Here is a 21225-nt window from a genome sequence, read left to right on the forward strand (position 1 = left end):
TTCTCTGTGGAATGCTATTCTCTTTCCTATTGAATGGGAAAGCTATTCTCTTACTCTTCCCTTCTGGGAAGAAAATGTCCCCTGAGCAGTTGATGCTTACAAAATGACGCCTTGAATTTTTGATTAGGGAATAGCTTTCATTATCCAAATGACTGCTGGATAGCCCTGATATTAACTATTTTTTATAATGAACATTTTGCACACAGGAAAGCTCAGTTAATTTGATTATTCTCAGGTGAGGTTTAGACGAGAAATCATGCAGACCCAGGTGATAAAACTAGGGATGTGAGACCATTAACAGACGTGAAGAGACTGTTAACAAACAAGGAAGATCTCAGAGCTTAAACCAGAGGCTATAATAACACACAGGAAGATCCCAGAGCTTAAACCAGGGACTATAACACACAGGAAGGTCTTAATGCTTAAATCAGCAACTATTCTCAAACAAGGCTCCACAGAAAGACCGTGTCTCAAAAAAATCAAAACCAAGCCAAACAAAAGCAATTATTATTAACACACAGGGAAGGTCCCAGAGCTTAAACCAGGGACTATTAACAGTCAGGGGACCTTTGTTCAAATACAGTTGGATGTCAGAACTGAGAACTCAAGATTCTGTAAACATTTCAAACTTTGACACTCTGTAGAAGAACTGAGACAGTCATGTGTGTTGTTTGTTGTTATTTTTATTTTTATTTTGTATCAAATAAAGCACATTATTTCTGATGTCAGGGAAAAAGTAAAACATGGTGTTCCTTGTATGTACTGCATGCTCTGGATAAGGCACTCCTGTTTTTAAAAATATGTACTTGGCTCAAAATGACATAAAGACAGCCCAAAGTACTGATTTATACTTTAAAAAATTCTGTCTATGACCTCTACAGAATGTCTTTGTTATCCGAGGATAATTAAAACCAGAAAGGAGCCACTGGTGACCCACTTAAATGGGGACCAAAATTCCACAATATGTTGGAGGGGAAAAAGCAAAACAAAATACGTTAAGTGTTGTCTTAAACTAAGCTGAAAAATCTGAAAATAATTTCCTTTTAGTTTCTATTTAACAAAATTTAGGCAATCATTGTTATGAGTGCAGATCTGAGCCTGGAGAGTGGGTGCTGGAAGAAAGCAGTCTGCTCTCAATGTGTTATCAAAGTGTAGATATCAAGGAAGATTTGGCAGCATGTCTGTTAATATCCTGCTGCCCCGCACTGGCAGCAAGGGTTTCAGTCCTGTTTGCGGTGGAGGGACAGGGTGCAGATGAACGGATTTCTGAAAAAGCCTTAGTCATGACATGATTGGTCATTGAGTGATAGCTGAATGTTTGGAAGGCATTTCCCATCAGTTTCTAACCGGAAGGAGCTAGATGGTGTGTACTGAACAAGGGTTAGGAAATCAGAGGCCCATAAATGGGCAGAGCTGGGGCTACTCTGTTCTGCCAGTGGATAGCCCTTGTACCTTGCACAGAAAGTCAGACCTTTCTGTGATTCTAGATTGTTGAGTGTTTTAGACCCAGAAATGGCAGTATTGTCACAGAATCCTCGAACCTAGAAGATATTAAGCAGCATTATCTCTTTGCTTTACGTGATTTTCATCATTACTTATTTGTCCTGTGCTCTGAAATACTCCTGACAAAAGCAATGTAAGGGGTTATTTTGCCTCACAGTTTGAGGGCACAGTCCTTTGGGGGAGGAGAAGAGATGGTGGCAGGAGCCTGAGGCAGCTGACCACATTGCATTCACAATCTGGAAGCAGAGATGGGTGCTTAAGCCTAGCTCCCTTTTTATGCAGGCTAGGACCCAGACCATGGAGAGACTCCATACATGTTCAGTGTACCACCTCCAGTAGCCTAGTCTAGATTATCTTGCCAAAGACATGCCAGAGGCTCTCTCCAGGTGACCCTAGATACTGTCAAGCTGCTAATTGCTATTAACCATTGCAGGGATGGATACGTATTTCCTACCATGAGTCTTGGATAAGCAAAGCTCTCGTCTGTACGTCGGCACTGCCATCAGTATATAGGCACTTTCTCTTTGCTTTGTTGCTGCTGCCTTGCCTGTATGTAATTGTATGGTGCGGCCACAGCATCTTCTGGTTTAGATTCTTCTTTTCTAGTACTTTGGTCTCCAGGGTGAGAATGTTTAAAAATACTTAAATATAACTTGCCTATAGGCAGCTAGGCATCTGTACATATTCAGAGTTTGACCTTGGGGTCACTTTCTGCAGACCTCTTCCTGAAGAAGCAATGTTTGGCAAAGACCATCTCAGACATGCAGCACAATTCCATGCTCAAGTGAGTGCTTCGTTGCAGCTTGTTGTTGTGTAAACTGGAAAACAAGCCAAGGAAAGCCAAACCCAGTGGTGTGAAGCAGAAGGAAGAATGAAAAACAAAATGCAGGAAGGAAAATTGTCAGTGTTGTTACCAGATCAATCAATGGAGATTTAGAGGGTGGGCTGACCAGGAAGCTGAGGAACAAGTCAGAGATCCAGGAAGGACCCCGAATGACATTGTGGGTGCTTGAGCGACCTGTATGCTGCATCTGGAGTTTGATTACCTTCAGTTCTGACCTTTGGCTTCTGCAGCTACACGTAATAGTTCTGCTTCCTCTTACCCAGGTGAAGGAAGCTAGTGACACTTTCCCTTCTTACTGAGTGACATCTGCTGCAGTCTCTGGGTACCCTTGCTTCCTTGGCATGTGTGGGTGAGTTCTTGGCCGTATTTGTTGCACATACACCATACTCGTTGCGTGCCAATGCAAGGAAGGGAACTATAATGGACGAAACGAGGGCAGCTTAGTTGTCTGCAGCAGCAGACCCCAGCTGTATCATTGAGGCTGGCTTGTGGCAAGTCAGTCAAGGCACGTTCAGTTGTGATAGAAATTACCTGGTAGGGAGGGGCAGGTGGCATAGTTCAGTGGGAAAGATTAGCTTCAGAGGCTCAGCATGCTGAAAGCCCAAGGTTCAATCTCCAGTACTATGAATAAATGAATGAATAATAAATAGATAAATGAACTCGCAGTAGGAGAAAACCTAGAAAGTTACAGAAGTCATGTGTCAGTTCTCCTGTAGTAGGTCAAAGGTACAGAGGGGCATTCGTGAAACAGGAGGTCCTCGGTAATTGCAGCTTCTCACGCATGGGTCTTCCAGCTTTGGATTTTACATCGCCCACCCTCCTCACTCTTTTCGTTTTAGATTCTAACACTGGAGATGGCTGCTTCCTAAAACAGGAGGAGAACCTCAGGAGTGCTGGATTCTCTTTGAGACTTGACTGACAGGGTGGAAGGTGACGGCTGTCACCTCAGTGTTCACCAGTGTGCTGTACCACTGCAATAAGCAGCAAAGAAACAGATGACTGAGCATCAGGGCTGTGCTCTCTTACAGAAACTGAACCCTGCCACTAACAGCACCATCATGATGTAATTTTGTGAGGCAGCCAGTGGTAGGGCTATTTGATTTTTAACAACCTACATACTCTTCTCAAATGTGACTTTTCAGCTAGGTAGATGTACCTGGAGATTAAAGTACTGCCTGCATAAACATCTATGTTTGTCTGTCATCTCTCACCCTCTTGGGCTGGGGGACAGAATCTAGGGAGCCATCTGCCCATTGAGTTACACCCCCAGCCTGACTCCTTTTATGCTCACCACTAGGTCTGCCTCTCCATGTCTGTTTTGTGTGTTATCCTTGCATTTAAAGAGCATGGGAGAATGTCTACATTATAGTCTGGCCAAGCACAGGGGCTCATTGTAGTCTCACAGGATTAATTTTTCTTTTCAGTGTTAAGGATGAAGTTGTGGATTCTGCATGCTAGGCAAGCCTTTCTCCCTACAAGCCTATATTTCTTGTATACATTTCATAAAACTCACTAGTTACCCACTCTCTACCTCCTCCAGTCCTCATGTAAGCCCCTAGGCAGCTGATGGTGTGAGTGCCACACTACTGGCTGCTCCTGGCTCTCTCCCAGGGGCCACTTCCCACTCCCAGCCATCTTCCTAGGAAGGTGGCAGTGGTTCTCGAGATGGATTTCCTTCCTTGAACCCTGTAGTTCCATGTTTCCCAGACCTTGCAACTAAAGCTCAAGCTTGCAATTAGATCACGTATATGCCCCCAAAAGATTGTCCTTCTAATATGTACACAACATTTCATTGTTCAGGACAGTCACAGTTCCTGTCCCACATTTCCGTGTCAGTCCATGGTACACTTTCAAGTGCTCTGTCTATGACTGACATGTAGTTACAGGAACTCATTTAAATTCATATTCATTTGACACGTTGGTCTGAGAGTCAATGGATAGTGTGGAAACAAACAAACAAACAATCAAAATATAAGTAGAGAGATGGTTCAGTGGTTAAAAGCATGCATCGCTCTTTAGGGGATCTGAGTTCAGTTCCCAGGACCCATGTCCGGTTGCTGAGCTGCTTGTAACCACAGCTTCAGAAGTTCTGCGATCTCTGGAGCCCATGGGCACCCACAAGGGCTCACACTCAAATGGACACACATAATTGAAGATAAATAAATAAGAACAGATGTGAATTTTTCCTAAGGAGATTTTTGCTTTGTTTTTGAGATGCTGTACAGACCCAGCAGATCTCAAACTGGCTGTGATCCTCCTGCCTCGGTCTCTTGAGTGCTGGAGTTTCTGAAATGTCAGGCAGGCTGCTGACATGACTGCTCAGCTTGGTGGAGAATGTGTAGTGATGGAGATATCTGTGTGGCTCAGACTGGGATGCTGCAGCAGATGGACTCAATGAACCAGGAGATAGTCAAGCAAACGATTCTACTGTCCACTCCAGCCAGAAAGAAATTCTGACATTTCTTCATTTGGGGTTTTGTTTTCAGGAATTTAAAAAAATCAACCAAAATGCTGTCCTGATATTGTGTTTGCGATGTGCAGGGCCTGGGTGATACTTTGAAATGATTTCCTCTAATCTCTCCCCACCCCCTTAACTTTCTTATCCTTAGCTGCCAGGAAGGAGAGGATAGTTTGTGTCCCTGCAGTCCATCCATGGTGGAGGACTGCTCTGAGCTCCTAGTGGTAGTCTTAGGTCTGCTCTGATTCTCCTCAGGGCAGTCGGGTGGAGTGTCTGGGGAGCAGGGCCCTGGGCACAAGCAAGAGGGTGTGCTATGCTGGCTCCCAAGGTCCAAGAGAGTTCAGGTAGGTGACCATGAGAAGCTTCCCCAAAGGGAGAAAGTGATGAGTGTCTCTGCAGAGGATGTGCTGGCTTGGGAGCATTACTAGGAGTAATGTCAATAAATGTGCCAGTTGGGAAGACCTTTGAACCTCCCAACTCTGCCCCTGTGAATTCTGGGTGCTTGCTTCCCACCACCAAGTTCCCCATTTGCTATTCTGTGCGGACAGCAGAGTAGTCATTGAACATGAGTCTGTGTTTCTCAGACAAAGCTGAGGGTCTCAGTTCTTTCTGTTCTATTACTCAGTGCCCTGTGCTGACATACCTTCTTCTGACCCCAAAGCCAACCCTACAGGTAGTGCCCACATATTCTGGTTACAGTCACTTCCCCTCCTGCTCCATTCGTGGCTACTCCAGACTGGCACTGGACTCCTCCCTTCCTTACCCATCTGCTCTTTTACAGTGTAAATCTGCCTGTGGCCCCAGAACTCAAGTCCAGAACATCAGGGGTCTTTCTGACGCAGACATCGGATGGAAGAGAAGCAGAATTGAGAGCTAGTGCCCGTGTGCCCATTAGGTCCCTTTTAGAGGCTGTGCTTGCCAGCTCCACCCAGGAAAAGGTCTGATGGGCTGCAGGTTCAGGCTGGGGAGAGCAGGAAGGGCGTGAGCTGGTTGTCCCCACTGAACTTTTCCCTGGGCTGGGTATCACCTCATGGCTGCAGTGAGTCACAGGAAGATGAAACATATGCCTCTGGTGGAGGGCCAAGGTGCACCTTCCATGTTTCTTGAACTTTGTGTGTCTCAGCAGCAGTACCTGGCTGCATTCCAGGGATGACACAGGTTCCCGGTGTCTAGTAGTTAGGAAGTGCAACTGACAGAGGAGGGCAAGGTATGTCTGGTGATCTAGTGGTGCCTGCTGGTTTTGCTTTCAGACTTACTTTGCCTTCACAGGTGATTAAAGAGGCAGGGAGGCAAGCTTCCCCACAGCTCCATGCTCACAGCTTCCACTAGGAAGGGGATTTCAGGAGAGAGGACTTTAAGACTTCTTGTGACTGATAAATACTACTGAGACAGACAGGAAGATGTTACTCTGCAAAGCTGTGAAGTTCCATGTTTTTCCTGTCTCTCCTTCCTCTTCAACCTCCCCGCAACCCCCCACCACTTCAGTGTTAGAAGTCCTCACGTCTGCTTTGAATTCTTCATCAGGCTTTTTTAGTTCTTCCTGAGCTGCCCAGTGTCTGCCTGCCTGTCTTCCCTCACTCCTGTTTTGATCAGTGTCTAGTTGTGGTCCCTTGCCCTCTTCTGATCAACTCCCAATATCACCCATGGAGAGACTCCCCTTGCCAGTGGATCTGTGGGATGTCTCTGCAGCCTGTTATAGGAGGGCCCACATCATTCTATCCTACACTCAGTGCCCTGTGTTGACATACCTTCTTCTGTCCCTAAGGCCAACCCTACAGGTAGCACCCACATATTCTGGTTACAGCATCCCTGCCACCTCATCGCACCCAACTCCACCTTTCTTCTATCCATTCTGTGCTTTCACGTGTAAATCTTTGTGGTCCCAGAACTTAAGTCCAGGGTATCAGTGTGGCATCAGAGGTATTTCTGGTGCAGGCCTCTAGACTCCAACCTTGCCCAGGCATCTCATTTGTGGACGTGTGTGGTCCCAGCTCTGCAAGTACCAGGCTCAGTCTCAACCGTATGGCTATACACATACCCCTTCTAGCTGGGAAGTCTATTCTCTTCCTTCTTAACTTGCTAAGTCTGATGATCACTAAGGGTCCCATGCCTGTGCCTCTGTTGGGAAAGCAGCTATATCAGGTGTCACCATGGCAGGGATGGGAGAGAGGGCAGAATGTAGAGTATGTCCCATGATGAATGCAGTAGTTCTCAATCTTCCTAATGCTGTGACCCTTTAATACAGTTCCGAATGCTGTATCAACTCTTAACCGTAGGTTTATTTTCATTGCTAAGTTGTGACTGTAATTTTGATACCATTATGAATCCTAATGTAAACACCTGGCATGTAGAATATCTAAAATTCGACCCCCGTGAAAGGGTTGTTTGCCCCCTCCCCATGGGTCATGACCCACAGATCGAGAACCACTGCTTTCAGGCTCTTTCCAGCCAAGATTTCTATAAAGATGAGACCGGGTCTCTCTCCCACATCCTTGTCAGTGCCTAGGTGTTCAGTAAGTGGTTGGCATTCTCACCTTTCATCTTCAGATCTTCAAATCCACACTCAATGCTTTTGGTTTTAGGCAATTGCTTGGCTAACAAAATACTTCATAGAGAAGTACAAGATCTCGGAGATGCTTCAGTTAGGAAAGTACCTGCTATACAAGCATGAGGGGCTGAGTTCACATCTCCAACAGTCACATAAAAGAACTCTAAGCGTGGTGGCATGCATCTGTAACACCTCTCTGGAGGGACAGAGGGACAGAGGCAGACAGACACCAATCTGTCTCCAGATCCCTGGAGCCCATTGACGAGGCAGCCTAGCTGACGGATGATCTATGAGTTCAGTGAGAGAAACTGTTTCAAAAAATAAGGTACAGAGATATTGAGAAGGTTCCTGACAACTTCTGGTTTCCATGTGCAGAGGCACTTGTGTGCCTGTGCATCCCACATGCACAAATGCACACGAAGTCTTTGCTGTTGAAGAAGGGAGTAGAACCCGCAGACCAGGGAGGGGTTCTGTGGGCTCCATGCCTGTGGCTTCAGTGGCTTCAGTACCTAATGGCTGCTTCTAGTCCCCAAGGGCATTGCAGATGTATTTCCTATCCCATCTGAGAACTTCTGACATCCCTGGAGGGACTTATTCCTCCAGTGCATATACATAACCTTGACTGTTTAAAATTGTATACACAAACTGCCATAAGAAAGCCGGCAACAGAGGATGGCCAGACTTGCAGCCAGGATCATGCTCCTGTGTATGAGGGGCTATGGCGGGAGAGTGTCCTCTGCTGTGTCTTCTGCATACTCATGACTCATTTCTGACTGTGATGACCTTAACTCTTCCAGGTCATGATATCTACATGTGTGCTTCATGGAGCTGTTCTTCACAAATACAGGATTCTAGTGAGATTCTAGGCCCAACCTGCTCCAGACCCGGCAGGCCTCAACTCTGTTGGTGTCTGTCTTAGTTAGGGTTTCTATTGCCAGGATGAAGCACCATAACTAAAGTTCCGAGGAAAGGGTTTGTTTGGCTTACACTTCCACACTATCGTCCATCATTGAAGGAATCCAGGACAGGAATTCAAACAGGACAGGAACCTGGAGACAGGTGCTGATGCAGAACTCATGGAGGAGTCCTGCTTAGAAGCTTGCTCAGCCCACTTTCTAACACAACCCAGAACCACCAGGCCAGGGCTACCACCACCCACAATGGGCAGGGCCCTCTCCATCAATCACTAATTAAGAAAATGCCCTCCAGCTGGATCTAATGGAGACATTTTCTATTGAGGTTCCCTGGTTTCAGATGTTTCTAGCTTGTGTCAATTGACATAAAACTAGTGAGGACAATGTCTATATTAAGAAGAAGGTAAATACTCACGTTACACAGTATCCGTTACACAGTATCTTTACCCTAGAAGAGGGTGCCTAGGCATCCAGGCCTGCAGGCAGGTGTCTTGCTTGAACACTTGGACTTTCTGAGCTCTGAACTCAAAGTGGGACATTGGCCATAGTGACTGAGGAGAGAGGCACTATCAAACATGAAGTGGTCAGTGATTTGCCTGATTGGGTGGATAACAGGATTCCAGGGTAAAAGCAGCTCTGCCCCTTCCCCTGCAGGGAAGCTGGGGGAGTGGCTCATGTGGAGCTCACAAAGAGGGCTTGCTGAGACCTGATGCTCCCTGGAACAGTTTTCTTTGGCTTGGGGATCTTACCAAAGCCCAACTAGATGAAAGAACAAGATGAGTAGGAAGCTTCCCGCATGCTTGTCTGAAGGCATTGCCTGGGGTGGAAAGTAAATGACTCTTTTGTGACATTTGAGTTCCCAAATACAGGGTGGAGGCCAAGCTGGGAACCCATCTATAGGAGAATGTACAGAAAAGGCATCAGGCATCTGAGACACTGAGATGAGAGATTTAGGTCTGTAGGTTTCTCCCTACTTAAGTTTACACCATTTTAATTCTTTAAATGTGATCACAGTTCTCTCTCTCTCTCTCTCTCTTCCCCGAATGTGTGTCTGTGTGTATACACTCTTGCATGTGTGTATTTGTGTGCATATGTGCAAATATGTGTATGTGTGTGCATTTGTGCATGTGTATGTGTGTGCACATGTGTGGGGTATTTTTACAAGAGTGTGGGTGCCTTTGTGTGTGCATGTGTATGGTGTATTTTCACATGAGTGTGTGTGTATGTGTGTGTGCACATGCATGGTATATGTTCGCATGAGTTTGTGGGTACATGCATGTGTGTCCACATGTGTGCATATGTGGATGTGTGTGCATGTGAGTGGTGTATGTTCACACTGTATTGGGGAATGTGTGACTGTATGTGTACATGTGTGTACACAAGTATGCATATGTACACATGTGTATTTGTATGCATGCATATGTTTACACGTATACAGTGTATGTCCACATGAGTATGTGGGCGCTCACACCTGTGTAAGCCTATGTAAGGTTTACACAGAGCAGGAGTCGGGTGTCCTGCTCCATCACTCACCACCTTATTCCCTCCACACAGAGTCTCTTACTGAACCTGGACCAGGCTGCCAGGCAATAAGCCCCAGAAAGCCCCTTGTCTCCACCCCTCATAGCACTACACTATTAGAGTTATAGGTGTGCTCATGACCACACCCAGATGTATATGTGGGTGCTGGGATTTAAACTGGGGTCCTCATACTTTGCAGGAGGTGCTCTTCCTCACTGAGCTATCTCCAAGTAGTAAACAGTTGAGCACAGTGTATCGATAATTCACCTTAATTTTGAGGTGTCTCTAAGGTAAAGATGCTCCCATGGGCTGATGGGGTCTGGTGACCTGAGAGGAACTCTTGTTGCTCCGGCTAGCTGTCAGTAAATGCTTCCAAGCCCAAGGGTCATGAAAACATTCTAGCAGGAACCGTGAGCTGGAAAATCCTTTCCATATGGCCAAATGGGAGGGATTGCATCCCGGGCCAGTGCCAGCTGAAATGCTGCCCTAGTGGCCACAGACTGTTGTCAAAAACAGAAAACCTGGCTCTGATTTCCCCGAACCAAGATCCAGCCCAGTGCTCCAAGAGCCAGCTGTTTGGGGCCCCTTGATGTAATACCTTAGGGCCAGAATGACCTCCTCTGCCCTGCTTGCAGAGCCAGCCAGAGCCTAACAAATCTCTCTACTTATCTTTGACCAGAGGAAATTGCTGTGAATCCCTGTACATAGTTCCAGAATGTGCCTTGCTTTGTCTTCATGGTCAAAGATCACTGAATGTACTCTCTGCAATGCAGTTACCAAGTATCTGTGTGGAGCAAGTTACCCAGACTTGATCTTGGTGATGATGTCCCTTAGTGTAACAACACATACTTAGCATGAATGAATTTCTGGCTTGACTCTTCAACACTAGAAGACCAAATCAGACCACCACCACCCCGTACCGCCACCCCTCCCCCGACCCCCACAGCTGATGCCAGGAAATTGAATGACCTCATGGACTCTTTGGTAGCACAGACATAGAAGCAGGACACAAACACACAAACGAAGGCATCTTCACTATCCCTTAAACAGCTTTTGTGCAATCCTCAAGTGAGGCATCTCTCAGAATAGAATAGAGAGGAGAGGAGAGAGACGGATTTTCTGTTTGGAGGGTTGATATCCGGGAGAAATAATCTTTCAACTGAAACAGTTTGAGATGAGGGCATAGTGAGAAGCGGCACGGGCTCTAGGGATATGGAAGGCGGCATGGCCCAAGGAGGCAATTGGGCTGCTGTTAGGGACAGAAACAGCTCCCAGCAGGTGAGAGCACTGGGCTGGGGATCTTGTAGGGGCTCCAAGTCTCTTTCTGGGGTCATGGATGTCACTTGGGCTGCCTGGCCTGATTTCTACAAATATATGTCACTCTACCCCAAACATGCCTATGCTCTAATTCACAGTATGTTGTTACATGGAAACTGAATTAAGGCTGCCAGTCAGCATCCTTGATTGGTTCTCCATGTGGAACCAGTAAAACCCGCAGCTCCAGAAGTGAAGAAGGAAATCAAGGGGGTCAGAATGATCCCCTGGGAGTGAGCCCCATGCGAGCCCCATGTGTACTGCTGCCTGGGTCTGAGAGATGTAGAAAGGGCTATAGCCCAGGGAGTGCAGAGACCCCAGAATATGCACAATGGAAATAGATTCTCCAGTATGGGGTCTAGGAGGATAATGGCCTTATCAACACCCTTCCTCCCAGCTCAGAGAGCCCCATTTTAGACCCAGCTTCTGGAAATCTAAAGTTATGTGTTCCGTTTTAAACTAAGAACTGCGTAGTAATTTGTTACATGGAGTAACAAATGTGATATGACAGCTTGTCTCTATTTTAGAAACACAAAATGCTCATATGCATATACACGAAAAATTTATGGAATATAACTAACTTGAAAATTTTTATCAAAATTAATTCTGGGATTTTTCTAAGCCAATTTTTCCAGAGGAAGAACTGGAATGGGTCTCTGTCCCTCCCTCCCTTCCTCCTGACCTTCTCTCTTCCTCTTCCCCTACCTTTCTGTTTCTCTTTCTCCTTCTCTCATGGGGAAGTGATCTCTCTCCTCTTTCTTCTCTTTCCTTTCCCTCTTTGTTTCATGTCTTCCCTACCTCCCTAGTATGTAGCCTAGGGTTGGCCTGGATCTTCTGGCCTGAGCCTCCTGATTGTGGAATTCTGTTGTGAGCCACTGCTATAATCCATTTTTACCATCACATTACTCACTGCTTAGATCAATACCTAGATCTTAACAAAATAAGGAAAGCAACAACAACAAAACAGATGATACAGCTGTGTTTGGGGAATTCATCGCCAGTTAAAGCACACGGCTGTGAATGGATTGCATGGAGTCCCTTGCGTTTGTATTTGGAGATGAGAGTCTTGGTTAGAACTTGGGTTAAGTTGAAATAAAAGCCATGATTTAACCTGAGTCACCCTAATCTAAAAACTAAGAACCCAGGTTCTCCAAAGTCTGACCCCTTTGAATGCTCCCCGTCTGTGCACACCCCAGGACAAATGTCATCCATCTGTCTGTCCTGTATGATGGTCAGAACATAGTGAGCATGCTAAGATGATGGAGTCTCCTTCAGACAGAGGAGATGGGTATGGGGTTTGTGCTTAGAGGTGGGTCCCAACCCCAAGGTACCTCAATGTGTACATACAGAGCTCCCAGAATTGGAAATGTATGACATTTGGAATCGTCCTCAGCATTTTGGGTGAGGGGTTGACCCTCCTGTACTTCCTGTCACTGGAACTTCCCAGAAACTACATGGAGTTGACACAATAACATGCCCTTTGCCTGCCTGCCAACATTCATTTCTAAGTGAATCTACTTTGTTGTATTTTTACCTCCTCCTTCTTCCTCCTCTTCCTCCCCTTCTTCCTCTTCCTTCTCTTCCTCTTCAAGTCAGGCTTTGACCTCACTGACCTGAAATTCCCTGTGTAGACCAGACAGCCCTTGAACTCACAGAGATCTGCCTGTCTCTGCCTCCCATTAACAGTGTGAAGCACATCCCTTCCTTATTAAAACTTCTTAATATCCAGTAGTCTTTTTTTTTTTTTTGGTGAAACTTGTTTTGGGAAATAGCATCTTCTAGAAACAAGGCTATTTCTAGTGCTGATCTATTCGTCCATTCATCCACTGACTCCAGCTTTGCTGAAATATTAGCATGCACCTGGTTCTGGGAAGTAAAAGAAAAGAGAGACGCTCTTCCCCAGAGGAGCCCACACCCTAGGTGGGAAGGCAGACTAGAGAGCTGGTGAGACAGGAAGCAGCTGGTGTTAGATGATCTTGGTTCTGAGTAGAGCCCCTGTCAGCTTCCCAGAGAGCATGGTGCATAGCAAAGAGGTCCTTGAGACCAAGAAAGCAGACATTTCTATTGTTTGTCAGATACCAAGGACTTGGTTTGGAATCCTGTTTAATGTGGCCACTTCTTGGTCATTTTTTCCATTTATTTTCCTAAAGCTCAAAGGCAAACTTTTTCACGAAGGACCAGAGAGTGAACGTTTCATGTTTTAAAGGCACTGTCATTCTTATCCAGCTCCTCCCACCATTGTAGCATGGGGAAAAACAGAACAGGTAATAAGAGAATAATAAACATGATTGTGTCTCAATAAAACTTTATTGACAAAAGAGAACAGCCAGGGCTTTGACCCTGGCAGCTACAACTTGCTGAATACTGTTCTAGAACAGGTAGTGTAAGTATCATTGTTTGGAGTTTTCCCCAGAGTGAGGCTGTAGGTTTCAGTAGCTTCTCCTGTGTATGTACAAGTAAGACCTGGTGGTTGTGTGAGTTTCTGAGAGTCTTCTAGAACCACACAAAGAAATGATAGCAGTATGGATTCATAACAGGGACTCAGATTGACCCACTTTTCCAGCATTTTACATCATGGTTAATATTTAACAGACCTCTGAAATTCCAGATCTAGCCCATCTTTAGGTCATTATAGCAGAGGAATCCAACAAGAAAGCCACACTAATCCAGTCCCGGCAGAGGGCTCGACATTGAGTGAGTGTGTGTGTGTTAACTATAAGGTTTTTGGAAAATAAGAATAGAGACGATTGGTTTGGAGCTCTGGGGAGGAAGTGTGGTGATTATCTGAGCAGGTGACCTGAGGGAAGCCTAGAGCAGAGAGGAAGGCAGGAGCAGCTGGTCTGTGCAGAAGCAAGACTGTGTGAATGGAGGCCCCAGGAGCAGACTGGAGAGAAGACTATATCTGGACACCTTAAAGCAGTAAACCAGGAAAGTCAGTCTCTAATAGCAGATTGTGTGGGAAAAGTCACTACATTCAAATGTTTGAGTAATCGTTCAGAGCAAAGCAGTACAGTTTTTAAAGGGTGAGTCTTTCCAAGAGCATATTCTACAATATATGGTGTGGAGTAGGACATTAAAGAACTTCAAAATGTCCCAGGCAAACAACTGGGAAGCCATCTGAGTTGCCCCTGCTGGCCTTATGTGCCCACAAGCTGTCTCTTTCTTGGCTGATAATGAAAAAGTGAATGACTTGGGAAACTTTTTTTTTTTTTAAGTAAAACTTAAAAGATGAGAAGCAGATGGTTTGGAGTGGCTTGAACCATTTTCTCAAGGTCAGATGAAAAGTGAAGCTTGTGCTCTCCGGGGAGCCTGAGTGGGTTATTTGATCTAGCTTCCCATCAGGCTCCCGGCTGCTGCCCTCAGGGCTGAAATGGAGGAAGAGATGGAAGGCTGCAGTTGATAGCTTCCTGGAAGAAGTCTTAGTAGAAGACCGCAGTTATTCTAAGCAAGAATCACTTAAACCTTGCCTTGGTTTTGCAATCCTGGATGAAGACTTTGTCTTAGGTGTAGCATGTGATTTGGGGACATGCACCACATCTGTCATGTGGAGCCTGGGGCTTGCTGGCCCACCAAGCACTGCATCTGTCTTGAAGGGATCAAACTGATCCACTTAGCACATCTGTCCTTACCATCGCAAATCCGTGATGGGTATCTGCTCTCAGCCGTTTCCAGCCACTCCGGCCTAGAGGCTACCTAGTCTTCTTCCTTTCCTAGTCTCTATTCCAACCAGACTGACCACACCACGTGTCTCTTGAACATCCATCTCCCACTCCCATCTCAAGAGCTAGGAGTTGGGCCTTGTTCCTCCCTTGCCTGAACGTGCTCATCATTGATTGTGCAGGGCTTTCTGTGATCTCCCCTGAGCTTCACTCCAACATCACCTTCTCAGAGACGCCTGGGCATGATGTAATCTACAATGGAAGCCCTCACACCTACCATGGTTTTGTCCTTGTGCTTTTCTTACACACTCGGTGTGTGTTGATCAATCCTGTCATTCGAATCTTTCCTACTTAGATCCCATTACTCAGAATATGTGTCTTTGGTGACAAAGGTTCTGGTGAATCACTGGATCTGGGATACTTTGTACACATAGACCACCAAGACTGTTGAGTATTGAGTCAAGGAGAGAGCCAGTTTTCTGACATTGTTTGGAGCCTGAGTCTACAAACTGGATCATATTACAGTTAAAGTTTTTAAACAGTGCTGTAAGTTTTCATTAAAAAGCTATTTTCTATATCACTCAAGGCTTGCTATTCCATAGCTAAGAGTTATCTTATTTTGCTTCTTGGTAAAGACTTCAGCAGTTAGTTTTCATTGATTTGCAACATAGCTCAACATTTACACGACACTACTGGAAGATTGCAGTGAGCAGGGCCGTAGTGATGACCTGTGCTGACAGCCAGTGCTGCTGTGTGCACATTTCCCTCCCTTCACCACAATCACCTGGCAAATACTTAGCATAAGGAGAAAGACTCATACTTACCCATTTGTAATCCAGTGGTTTCCTCTTAGCTGTGGCTGTAGCTTCCAAGATGCCCTGCAGGGTGTCTGACATCATGGTTATTATCAAACCATGGCTTGATACCATGGCAAACCATATATAAGCAGTTTTTTTCCCTGTGTGTATAATACATTTCATGTATGAATCTGTACAGTAAAATAGACCAGTTATAATAAAATAGACCAGTTATAACAAAATTTTGTAATTTGTTTGAATATTGTTTTCTCTTTCACTTTATCTTGTTGGACTTTTGTGTGCTAACTTAGAAAGCATGCCGTAGCTTCTTATTTCACTTCTTACCAAGTTATCAGCATCTGTACTACTGTGGTTGAGAGCACAGTTAGGTGGAATAAGGGTTTCTTGAACGCAAGCACTGGGGACACCTTGACATTTTAACTGTAGAGGTGGCTACAAGGTAAGCAGCATGTGGGTGCTCTACAGAATGCGGTAACTCTGGGCAAGGGAGTGAGCTGGGTTGGGTGAGAGTTCCTCACGCTGCTAAGCATGGTGTAGAGCCCCAGACTTCATAACCTAAGAAATTGGTTCTGAAATTACTCAAATAGTGTTTGTAGAACAAGAGGTACTGAAGAGCCCTCACACTGTCTACATGGCAGGGCACTTTAGGAACTGTCATACAATGAACAGAGCTTTTGTTCCTTACACATGTAATCATCATCCCTACCAGTAATTCCCCTGTAAATACGTGGGAAGAAAACAGGAGCATGCCTCCCCAAAACAAGCAAGCGTCATGGGGCATAGGACCTTGTAGCCAATAGTTGTGTTGATGTACCTGCTGAGTTGCTTTTAAACGTCAGAGTCATCACTATATAATTTAGCTATAGTAACACTCTTCCGTTCTTAGTGTGGCACTGTGTTGTAAGTGGATATAGTATATCATAATCCACACATGCGTATGTGTCCGTCTACAGATTCCCCATCCTCCTTTCTGTTTCTATGCCTGTTTCCTCAGCTATAGAAAGAGGCTTTGCTAATCAGAACTAGTGATGACTGACTAGCTGTTAATATGAAGGCAGTGCCAAGAGCAGCTGCTGTGGTCATTGTTAATAATGCACCCAAAAACCTGTTTCTCTTGTTTGCCACAGTCTGCCGTGTGGGAGCTGGACACCTACCTGCTCATTTCCTTCTCTGCCCGGTGAGATCAAGGCTGAAACTGCTCAAAAGAGGACTGATTCATATTCAATGGACAGGAAGCAGGTATTTGATGGCTCCTCTGACCTCTAGTGGCCAGTGCCCGGCTAAGGGCTGCTTTTGTTACCATTCATTGACTCGGGTCACAGGCCTTTAAAGGGCATGGTGTCTCTGTGTCCTTTACTCATTTCTTAGAGTCTCAGAGATGCAAGAGAAAGCTATTGTTTCTGGGGTGCTTTGTCCTCCTCTCTCAGATTGTTTCCTCCATTTGAAGAGTTGAGTTAGGAATTGGACAATTATATTTGAACTAGATGTTTGGGGAGTTTTTGTTTCTTTAATGTGGCTCTTTTGGCCAGCTCTCGCACTGACTCGCCCAGGCTGGCTTTGAACTCCAGGGCTTCTTGCCCCTGCCTTTGAAATCTGGGCTCCTAGACTCTCTACTTGGAATATTTGACACAGATTATTCTTTAAATGTTATTTCTTTTTTATTGCTATTTCCATCTAAAATTAATTTTTGAGCACTGTTTCCCTTTATTTTTGACATTTCCTCATAAAGCAGCTTCACATTTTATGAGTAAAGAAACCCATGGTTCATGTGCTACAGAAATGCAAAATGGGAATTTGCAGAAGTGGCACTTTCAATTGCATGCTGTATTTATGTGAATCATCCCTTTGCCTGCATATTCAGGCTGTGTGTATTGCCATTCTGTTAGTTAGTTAGCTAGTTAGTCAGTTAGTAGGCAGCTGGGTTGTTATAATTTAGTAATACTTGCAGTTTGGACACCTGCTGGACTTGGTCAAGAAGAAATTATAGTATACTGAGTGACCATTTGTCAACAAACAGACCTGGAGGAAATCGAACCATTTTGGCTTTGCATTTAGAAGTCCTTGTCATGAGGCTTAAACATAAGCTTCATCTTAGGGGACCAGGAAACATACACATAAGCAACGAACCAGAGGATCCACAGGATCTATTCATGGGCACCTACCCACTAAGAACTGGGTTATAGTGATTCTGTCCATGAATATTCACTATCATTGATGCAGCCTGGCTTCACTCTTGATTTCAGAGTTACCTCAAGGAGAACTAGGAATTTATATTGTGCTAAGCATTGTCTGTAGGCTGTATGTAAAGTCTCACAAATGCACATTCACTTAAGAATATGACTAAGAAAGTATAAGAGAGTTGAAGAAGCTACTGTAGGCCCTTGGCATTATGCACATCTTACTACAAGGGCAGTCACTGGCTCATAGGGAGCCTCATCCTTGAAGCTTTGGAGAGTTACCTGGTAATATGGTAACAAGGGATCCAACTTAAATGATGGAGAGAAAAGATGAAGGCTATCAAGATTCAGTCTGGGTCCTTCACCTTCCTTTCATACTGAGAGTATGTGGGCAGGGTATGCACAGTGAGCCTGGGCCGGGCCTGAATTGCTTTCATATTGCTGATATAAAACATGAACCAGAAACATCTTGGCGAGGAAAAGGTTTATTTCATTCCTCAGGTTTCCATTCATCATAAAAGCAGGTCTGGAAGAGCCTGGCAACTGAAACAGAGGCCATGGTGGTGTGATGATTATCTACTGCTTGCTCCTCATGGCTTGCTCGTCTTATTTTATTATACAACCCAAGACTACATGCCCAGGGATAGCATCAGCTGCATCAGTCATTAATCAAGTAATGCCTCCTACGCAGACCAGTCTACAGGCCATCCGATCAGGGCGATTCCTCTACGAAGGTTCCCTCTTTGTAGATGACTCTAACTTGTGTAGCTAATCATCACAAGCCCTTAGTGTATATTTTTTTGGTATCATATCTAGTATACAGAACAGCAAGCTTTTAAAATTGCTATTTGCCTAGGTGTCATCTAGGTAGCAAAGATTAAAATATGGCCAGTGTCATCTTGTTTTTGTGAAAACATATCCACTAAAAGTTAGGAAAGAAAAAACTTGCTTTTCACCAGGATTGAAGCTGGTCCCAGGAATTCAGAGAACAGTCAAGATGACTCGAAGCACATGTTGCTCTTGCCTGATAGCCTTGCACTGGGGAGTCAACCCTTTGCCTCTGTCATAGTTTTCTCACTATGCTGGCTAATTCAGGGACTTCAGATTGTCTGTAACACATTCTCCCATGCTTACAGATGTGTTTGGGTCCTTGGAGTGAGTTGTGATATTCTGGTGAGACACTGGAGTGCTGTCTTCACAAAGATGCCTTATAGAAACAGTATGTGTGCTTAATTAGAATTGTAATTATTATCCTCATTGTTTTAATCAAAGCATTTTATATAAGCACATGCCTGTCATGTAGCAAGAAGAGGTTTTCTTCAGTGGTTGCTACTTATTTGTTCATTTTGAGGTTAGGAGTAGAAGTCATCAGATGTTGTTATGTGTTTGTTTGTTTGCAGCACTGAGGATTGAACGCAGAACTTTGTATGTGCTTGGAACACTCTGTTACTAAGCTACCCCATCAATTCACCAAAGGCTTTAGAAACTGTGTATATGTGTGAGTGTGTGCACGCACACGCCTGTGTGTGACTATGGATGCAAATATACATACTTATGGACATATGTAAGCAGCAATAGCTCAAGCTCACAAAGTGAAGAGCGCACCATGCAGGAAGCTGCCCCGAGGACAGAAGCGTGCTAGAGTTCGGCCTCCTTGAGAGGACTGTGGTTCTTACTTTAGCTTTCTCTGCTTTCTGTGTCCTCAGTGTCAGCTGCTATTTGGGCTGTGAGTACCTTCGGACCAATGGCTGTGCCTGGTTCTCTGTCAGTGTCCATTGAGGCTTACATGCCCATTGATTTAGGGGCACATGATATCAGAGAGGAATCTGGTTTACCAAAACAAGCAGGCAGGTTTAGAGGAGCAGAAACATATGAAATGTGGGTACTGTCACTGGAGTCAACATTAATATGTACTCAGTGAAAACCATCAACATTTACTTAATAATCCATTAGTTAGGAAAATATCCACTGGGCTATACATATTGTTCTAGTGTAATTCTCGAGTCACAAAATAACATAATCTTTCTGACAGATAATATGGACAAATGCTCTGTGCTGTCAGCCAGGATAGTCTGTGACTTATTCTTTGTCTCAGTGCTGCATGATTGTGCATACATACAACACACACACACACACACACACATACACACACACACACACACAGAGCACACCCCTCAAGATGGAGCACAGACACCCCAGTGTGCCATGAGCACTCTCCTTTCCATTTTCTAAAGGCATTGCATTGGGCCTGGAGAGTTGTGACAGGAGCCCTTCCTCCACCTTGTCTCCGCTGGCTGTCTCTGGGTAGTATCTTTTCACTTTGTCATTGTCCTTTGCTTCTATACTTGTTTCTTTCACCGACAATCTAGTTTCTTACTAGAAGTTTTCTTTCAACTTGTTCCCACGTAGATTTAATGCTAACAGAATGAGAAGCTGAAAGTAGCAGTGTGTTAAGTATATGTGCAAGGAGCTGGGCTAGGCCTAGCCTATTAGCAGGCACACGGTGATGTCTATTGTCATAACAGCTCCTACCAGCAGAGCCCCTTTCATAGTGAGCTGTTCTTATTTTGTTTTGTTTTTATTTGGTGTTATTTATTTATATCTTGAACTTGTTTTGACAATTTTATTAAAGAGGTAGCAGCCAAATATTGATTGATGAGTATTCTGTAGTTCTGATCACAGTCAATCATTGCTGTGGCTAAGGCAATCCTAAAGGTTAAGATGAAGGGCCAGACCCCTGAGCCTACGGATTCCTCAACTTCTGCAGACCAGGCATGTTCAGAACAAGCAAACCCCTATACTAAACATACACTGACTCTCCTCATTGTTGTACTGTAAGCAGCAGACTATAACAATGAATTCCATGGCACTTGCTTGTTAGTATTACGGGTCATCTGTAGATGAAGAACAGCTCTGGGAAGGCTGTGGGTAGGTTATTCAAATACTCCATTGTGCTGCTTAAGGAACTCCAGCATCTGTGTGTTTGGCTATCCACAGGGAACATGGAACCAATCTCCCAAAGATGTCCTGGCCACCACTGTCCTGTTCATTGACAGATGTCCCTGAGCAGGAAGCAAGGCAGTCTAGAAAAGTGTCCCTGGAAAGGAGCCTGAGAGGATCTTGAGAACTGAGTCTGGAGGAAGTGCCTGAGGCCCTGTGAAACTCTCTAAGAACCTGCTTCCCATGCTCTGGATATCCTGGGAGGAGACAGAAATACCCAGCATTTAGAAGCCAGGTCCCATGACAGGGAACATTCCTCAGTCTCTAGAACAGGAACCACTAGATGCCTGACCACCAGACCCTGCTTATGAAGGTAGCTGCCACTGGGGTAATTTAGAAGTACATGAACCAATACCCTGGAAGCATCCATATGCTGTGGGCAACTGCTTCTGTCAACCCAATGAGTCTTTAGAAAGAAGCCCTGGCTCTTCCGGACAGAAAAGCACCGGAGTAGCTAGGGCGCAGGGTC

At 45.0% G+C, this 21225-nt stretch overlaps 1 protein-coding gene across 5 annotated transcripts in view; it reads left to right on the forward strand.

Moving 5' to 3' along the window:
- Window positions 1–21225, forward strand: part of Svil (supervillin) — a 199800-nt gene that overhangs the window by 37280 nt on the left and 141295 nt on the right. For all 5 annotated transcript variants that reach the window (XM_029472009.1, XM_029472012.1, XM_029472020.1 and 2 more), the window contains exon 2: window positions 16707–16818. The gene's annotated coding sequence lies outside the window, so the exon portion shown is untranslated. The remainder of the gene's footprint in view (window positions 1–16706; window positions 16819–21225) is intronic.

Source organism: Mus caroli, chromosome 18 (assembly GCF_900094665.2).
Source record: "Mus caroli chromosome 18, CAROLI_EIJ_v1.1, whole genome shotgun sequence".
Classification (NCBI taxonomy): Eukaryota; Metazoa; Chordata; class Mammalia; order Rodentia; family Muridae; genus Mus; species Mus caroli.